Source organism: Callospermophilus lateralis, chromosome 15, assembly GCF_048772815.1.
Source record: "Callospermophilus lateralis isolate mCalLat2 chromosome 15, mCalLat2.hap1, whole genome shotgun sequence".
NCBI lineage: Eukaryota > Metazoa > Chordata > Mammalia > Rodentia > Sciuridae > Callospermophilus > Callospermophilus lateralis.
The window spans coordinates 87,410,084-87,417,951 of record NC_135319.1 but is presented as its reverse complement, the minus strand read 5'-3'; positions in this window follow the sequence as shown (position 1 = coordinate 87,417,951).

The window sequence follows — 7,868 nt, the reverse complement described above, 5'->3', positions numbered from 1 at the left end:
AGATTACTGCTCTACCTGTCCTGCAAGTAGCAAACATTTGCTCCAAAAATGTAGGCACTTTCTTCACCTCATGTTGTTTCTTTTGCTGAGAAGAAACTTTTAGTTTGAATCCATCCTGTTTATTGATTTTATTTCTTGTGCTTTAGAAGCTTGTAAAGAAAGTCGGGGCCCAATCCAATGTGATGAAGATTTGGGCCTTCTTTTTCCTCTATTAGGCACAGGGTCTGATTCCTAGGTCCTTGATCCACTTTGAGTTTTGTATGTGGTGAGAGATAGGGCTTTTGTTTCATTTTGCTGCATATGGATTTCCAGTTTTCCTAGCACCATTTGTTGAAGAGGCTATCTTTTCTCCAATGTATATTTTTGGTGCCTTTGTCTAGTATGAGATAACTGTGTTTATGTGGGTTTGTCTCTGTGTCTTCTATTCTGTACCATTGGTCTACATGTCTATTTTGGTGCCAATACCATGCCATTTTTGTTATTATAGCTTTGTGGTATAGTTTAAGGTCTGGTATTGTCTTCTTGATTTTTTATTTTGAGGCAGGGCTCCCTAAGTTGCCAGGCTGACCTGAAACTTGTAATCCTCCTGCCTCAGCCTCCAAAGTAGCTGGGATCACAGGTGTTCAGGGTTCCTTCTACTGTGCAGCGGTGGCCCTCTTGTGGCCATGGTGGGATGCTGGAGACTCCAACCTTGGGCCTTTCCTTGGTGACCCAGATGCTGACCAGCTTGGTCAGTTGGTGGGGTGCTTTATTCCACTCTTCCCAGTTTTGGGGTTGAAGGATCCAGGCTGATATATTTTCTGCTCCAAGCAGAGGGTCATGCATGGTGGGATTTCCTCACCTTCCATCAATGTTCAATATTAACACCCAAGTTTGCTCCCACCTGTAGCAGGTAATAATTACTGCCCAACAATTAACCCCCAAAACATAGTAGCTTAAAGCCACAACTTTTTATTCAGCTCTTTATTCTGTAGGGTGGCAATTTCAGCTGGGCACAGCAGGGAAGTTTTGGTTTTAACTCAGGTCTCCATTTTTTTCTGCAATCAGTCTGTGAGACAGATGGATGGATCTGCTATATATTTTAGGTTATTTCAAGAATTAGAGAAAATACATTAATTCATTACTTCTTTTTTAAATTTATTTTTTAGGTGTAGATGGACACAGCACAATGCCTTTATTTATTTATTTTTTTAAAGTGGTACTGAGGATCCAACCCTGTTGTGTTTTCATTATTTCCCCCACATTTTATTTATTTATATATAACAGCAGAATGCATTACAATTCTTATTACATATTTCCCCCATTTTTTAAAGTGTAAAATGCCCTATGTACAGAAAAGTTGAAAGAATAATACATAGATACCTGTGTCCCTATCACTCAGATTCAACAATTGTTGAAACTATCTGTCATTGTCATTTTCTGCTTGTGTGTGTTTTCATTTGGTTCCTCTTGTTTGGGTCCTGGGGATTGAATCCAAGGGTGCTCCACCACTGAACCCTATCTCAAGCCCTTTTTATTTATTTTTTATTTTGAGACAGTGTCTTGCTAAGTTCCTGAGGCTGGCCTTGAACTCACAATCCTCTTGCCTTAGCCTCTCCAGCAGCTCGGATTTTAGGCATGCACCATCATGACCAGCTTGCATGTATGTTTTGAGCAATTTGAATGTAATCTGCAGCTTGGATTTCCCCAGATCAAAAAGTTGTCTCTCTTATTTATACCATTATTTGTACCTAAGAAAACTCAGAATAATTTCCTATTCCACATTCTCCAAATGTCCTGTGTGTGTGCACGTGCATGTGAGAGTGCACACGTGTAGACTTGTGCACATACTAGGCCAGCAGTCTACCAGTGAGCTACATCCCTAGCTCACTGTCCAGATTTTTTAAAATATTTATTCTTTAGTTGTAGTTGGACACAATACCTTTTTTTAAAAAAATATTTTTTAGTTTTAGGTGAACACAATATCTGTTGGGAGTTCCACGGGCTCCAAAGACTAATTTCCCCATCCCCCAAGAAGAGCCAACCAATGGTGAGCCCTGCTGGCTCACGTGATCCTTACCCACCAATCAGACTAGCCCTGCTGGCTCACATGATCCTTAACCACCAATCAAAAAGCACCCCATGCTAACTGTCAAACCCTTCAACCATTAAACTGTCATAACTGTCAAACTACCCCCAGCTCTATAAATATGCAGAGCTGTTCCTCAATAAATGGGCATTTTCTCGAAGGCAAGCCTTGATTGTTCTTTCAATATCTTTATTTTACATTTAGTGGTGCTGATGATCGAACCCAGTGCCCCAAGCATGCTAGGGGAACACTCCACCAATGAGCCACAATCCCAGCCCCGGACAAAATACCTTTATTTTATTTATTTTTACATGATGCCTAGGATCAAACCCAGGGCCTCACACATGCTAGGTGAGTGCTGTACACTGAGCCACAACCCCAGCCCCCAGATTTTTTAACAGTTTTTTCAAAGTTGAAACCAAACAAAGCTGATGTTTCTATAATCTTTTTTTTTTTTTAATATTTATTTTTAGTTTTAGGTGGACACAATATCTTTATTTTATTTTTACGTGGTGCTGAGAATTGAACCCAGTGCCTCATGCATACTAGGCGAACACGCTACCACTTGAGCCACATCCCCAGCCCCTCTATAATCTTTTTTGATCAGTAATGGCACCTCCATGAAATTGACTTTGTGAAGAAACTAGGCCAATCATCTCATAGTAAGTCCTGTGTTACTGATTTGTCCAGTGGCTTCCATATGATATAGGTCAATCTGTTTCTGTGCATTTATTTCCTATAAACTGGAAAAATTTGGCCTTAGTACTGGGTAAGATTTGTTGTGAAAGTCAGGGGACTATTTTACAGGATTGGCACTTTGTTAATTAAATCATGTAGGGAAACCCATGATGTTACTCTGCTTCCATCATTGAGGCTGGGATTTGTCACTTGCTTATGGGGGCAACAGTACCATCTCTCCACTATAAACAGACAAACAGACAACCAACAACACTGGAACATGAACAGAGTACTGGATACTATTAAGGAATTATTAACTTCATTAGATTTGATAATGTGGTTATGTTTGTGTAAGAAAATATCCTCAATTTTCAGATGTATACAGAGAAGTCTTTAGGGGTGGGTGAAATGATGAAATGTTGGGGGTGTGATTTCAAAGAAGATAGCAATAATTTCTCAAAGGAAGAGGGGTAGATTAAGTGAGAGTGTCAAATAGTTGATAATTCTACAAACTAAAGGAGAAAAAAAAAGAGTGGTTCTTTTATTAACTTTTCCCTTTCATATGTCTTTAAACATTAAAGAGAAAAACAAGAATGAATGATTGATTCATTGATAGATGATGGGAAAATCAAACAGCTAAATTCTGAATACAGTAACTAGTTCAGACTTATGTCTCTTAGTTACTAATCACAACTTTGGTCTTGCTCAAATTATTTTCCTGCTCTCACAGTATATCAAGCAAATATCATGCAGCCAACTTGGTAAATTAGGAGCATCATCATAACTGTTTTAAAGGATGAAATAAGCCAATCTCTACTTTTAAGGTTTATTCACACCTGTTTGTCCAAGTAAAAGGCCACAAGTATTTTTTAAAAATCATGAAAGGATGAAATCTACAACAATGGTTATTTCTTTTTTAATTTTTTTAGATGTTGATAAGCCTTTATTTTATTCATTTATGTATATGCAGTTCTGAGAATCGAACCCAGGGCCTCACACATGCTAGGCAAGTGCTCTACCACTGAGCCACAGCCCCATTCCAACAATGGTTATTTCTAAAGGTAGGCTTTGTTCTTTGGGTAATATCATTTGCACCCATTTCCTGTCCTGACACAGCAGACAATTCTGCAAGCTGCATCAGTTTTTGGTTTCAAATGCAGTTGGCAGAACCCCAATATGGCCTTGGAGGAAGCGCAGTTGATGAGAGAAATGCTGCTTCGGAGACTGCTTTCCTGGCCCTTCAAGATTCCTTCAGGGGCTGCCAATCATCTCTTTAGATGATGATCTTGGCTTGTCAGGTCACTTTAACTTGGAAGCCACTAACACATGGCTAGGCCAGCTGCCAATCATTGTGTACTTGGTGCATCACAGTTTGCAAAGACATTTTTACATACATTTCTCATAAATTCCCTCAACCATGCTGTAGGATAGGTAAGCTAATGAAAGCTCTCAAAGGCTGGGGAGGTTCTCCAGATGCCACAGCTAACATGGGGTAGAGTTCCTCTGGAATACAAGGCATCCCTGCTACACTGCCTAGTGGCCCCACTAGGCCCAGGTAGGACTTTTCAAGAAGGCTTCAATACAAGAGCAGTTGAATAAAGTCAGAATAGTAACCTCTCCACATGGTTATCTTTGTCTCATTGCCTAATTCTTCAGGAGCAAATATATCTAAGGCACAATTTGGTTTATTTGACTCCTTTTATTACTGTTCCTATTTTAACACTCAAGCAACAGATACCCACTGACACCCACTGAATGTCAGGCTCTGGGAATTCTGGGATGCCTTGGTCACTGTCCTGCCCTCTGTGCTTTGCCACCTCCCAGAAGACACACTGGATCTAGCTCTAGCTTGGGTCTAGTGCTGCATGGAATACAAGTGAGGTTATCAGGTTGTACAATCCTCTGAGTGAGTCCTACTTTTCTAAAGGAGGTAACACTTGAGCTGCCCTTGAACAATGGGGAGGATTGTGGCAGACTGAGAAAATGGAGAATGCTTTCAGGAGTCCAATTGCATAAAAATCATCTCTTTAACTTCCCATTGTGTGTGTGCCAGGTTTCTTAACTTGTGCTTATTATTTTTCAAGAGTAGTTACTTACTACTTATCTCCAATTCCTCCTATATTCATACTTCAAAACTGTCAGAAAGGTTTTTTGGATGACCCACATCCTATTTACAGTTAAATCACATCTGTTTGTAATCAGTAGAGACCTAATGGACCCAGCTGTATTAACTACAATTGGTTGGCCACAGCAAATGTCCCAAACAAGTAAATGCCTCCCAGACCTGTCAATATGTGGATTGAACTAACCAGGACTGACATCTTCTAATACTTCATACAGTCTAAAATATCCAAAGTATTTTTGGGGAGTGTACTGGGGATTGAACCCAGGGGTGCTCTACCACTGAGCCACACACCAGCCCTTTTTATGTTTTGAGACAAGGTCTTGCTAAGTTGCTTAGGGCCTCACTAAATTGCTGAGTCTGGTTTTAAACTTATGATCCTCCTGCCTCAGCCTCCCTAGTTGTTGGGATTATAGACATGTGCCACCACCACCTGCCGCTAAGGGTACTGTGTTAAAGAACAACAACAGGCAGGACACACAAATCGTGCAAAGGGAGTATCTACAAGATCAAGGAAATAGTTCTTACATTTTTTGGACTCCAGACATCCATGTTGTAGTAAGCACCTTGCCCTTGGAAAATACCATAATTCCTCTAATTTTGAATCACCTTCATTTTCTGAAGACATTTCTTAAGTGCTTCTTTAAAATTTAGAAAATGAATTCTGACCTAAGAAGAGTTGAACTGGCTCCAGATTTACTAGAGAAAAAAAAACAAAAACAATGCAAAACAGAGTGTACGTCTGTGATTTTACCTGGGAATGAGATAAAGGTGGGACTGTAGGGAAATTAATGGCAGCAACCAGTTTGATTCTTTATTGATCACAAATCTGAGCAAGTGAAGTGTGTTGAAGAGACCCAGAGAAGTAGGAATGTTTCTAGAATCACCTCTAGGGTGATATACATAAAATAATCAATGATCACCATTTCTGAGGATATATTGTATAAAGCTATTACCAAAAAATTAGAAAAAGGCATATAAGTAAAAGATGGGAGAAAAACTCCTCTTACTGTCATGACCCAGGGACAACACTATTTAACACTTAGGGAAGTATCCTTCCAGGTTTGTTTTAGCAGTACTGGGGATCTAACCCTGGGCCTCATGTATAATAGGCAAGGGCTATGCCACTGAACTACATCTCTGGCCCTTTTTAAAAGTTTTTTAAAATATTTTTTAAGTTGTCGATGGACCTTTATTTTATTATTTATTTATTTATTTTTATGTGATACTGAGATTTGAACCCAATGCCTCACACATACTAGGCAAGTACTCTGCCACTGAGCCACAACTGGGCCACAACCCCAAGCCCCTTTTTAAATTTCTTTTTGTGGCAGGGTCTTGCTAAATTGCCCAGATTGACTTTGAACTTATGGTCTTCCAGTTTCAGCCTTCCAAGTTAGCTGGAATTACAGGTGTGGCCACTCTACCTGACCCAAATGGTTTTTCTATCAAGAACAACCTTATAAGTTGGGCAAGGTAGCACAGGCCTGTAATACCAGAGACGAGGGAGGCTAAGACAGGAGAATCCAAGTTCTAGGTCAGCCTCAGCAACTTAACAAGACTCTCAGTAACTTAGTGAGACACTGTCTCAAAATAAAAATAAATAAGCAAAAAGGACTGGAGATGTGGCCCCAGTACCATTAAAACCAACCAAAAAACCCTGCATTATTTTTTTTCCCTCCCCACAAACAGATCATATGTAACACACTATTTGGAAACCCGTATCTCTTCATTCAGAATCTGTAAATCATCTTTCTATGTCAAGAAATATTTTAATTTTTTTAATGGCTACAAGTGTGGGGAATGAACCAAAATTTAACCATTTGGCTATCATCAGCATGACTGTTATTTTGTTTCTTTGCTATTAGAAATATGCTGCAATGAGCTTCCTTTTGCTAAATCTTTGCATTCAGAAAGCTTCTTCTAAGTGTTTTTCTATATTCTGACCATGGGTAACATCTGGCATTCGAGGGAACATCTCTCTGTAGATGTTCAAAGGCCTTCTGCTAGAAGGCGCCCCAATAACCATTTCCAGAGATTAGAGAAACTCCAAGTAACCAGATCTGATGTATTTCACACCATGACTCTTGCCTTATTTAGGACATCACAAAAATCACTGTAAAGAGGAAGACAGGCCAAATCCCAGGACTTTTTTGAAATCTGTTTGTCATCAGTCAAAAAGTAAACATTTTCCATTATTTATTGGTACCACATTTGCAGGGCCATTTGCCTTCAGGCTTCCTGTCTGGCAGAATTCAAGTTTGCTGTGGCAAAGACAAAGCAGAACCTTGTAAAAGAGTGAAGATCTTTTAGTAACTGAAGTGAAACCTATAGTTGAGGCAAACCAGATCCAGAGGCAGTTAATAACCTTTACTATTTCTACTGTATTTCTATTTTATGTTCTCCCAGATTCTTTTTTTTTTTTTTCATTTCCTTAAAGTATGGGTTTCTAAGACAGTGTTTTTTTTTTTTAATTGAAGCAGTTAATGTCCCACTGTCTGGAATTTTAAAATATATATCCTGAATATTTGGGGATGAGATTTTTATGTGCTGTTCCTACTCCAGAAAAAACAATTATAACATGTCAGTAAGCATTTCCAGACTTCTAAGTAAGTTAAAAGAATCCAGTCTTTTTTCCTCCAAATAGTTGGAGGAGATCCTGCTGAAAACAGACATCTTGGATTTTGGAAGAGATATCATTCAGCTGTAATGGCTCCCTAGAATCCAGAACACACAATTCCTAAGATGCTTCCAGAGTACCAAGATCTCTATACCTCAGCTGTTGGATGATCAAGACTGGAATCACTTTTACTTCCAACATGAGCAGTTCTTCTGGGGAACTCTTTTATACTCAACTGATATTTAGTTTTCTAGTAACTGAACTGAACTTGGTACCCAACCTACTCTTCTTGAAATCAACACAAACTTTTTTTTTTTTTGGCAGGGCAGTGTTCTGGACATTGAACCCAAGGGCGCACAACCAATGAGCCATATCCCCAG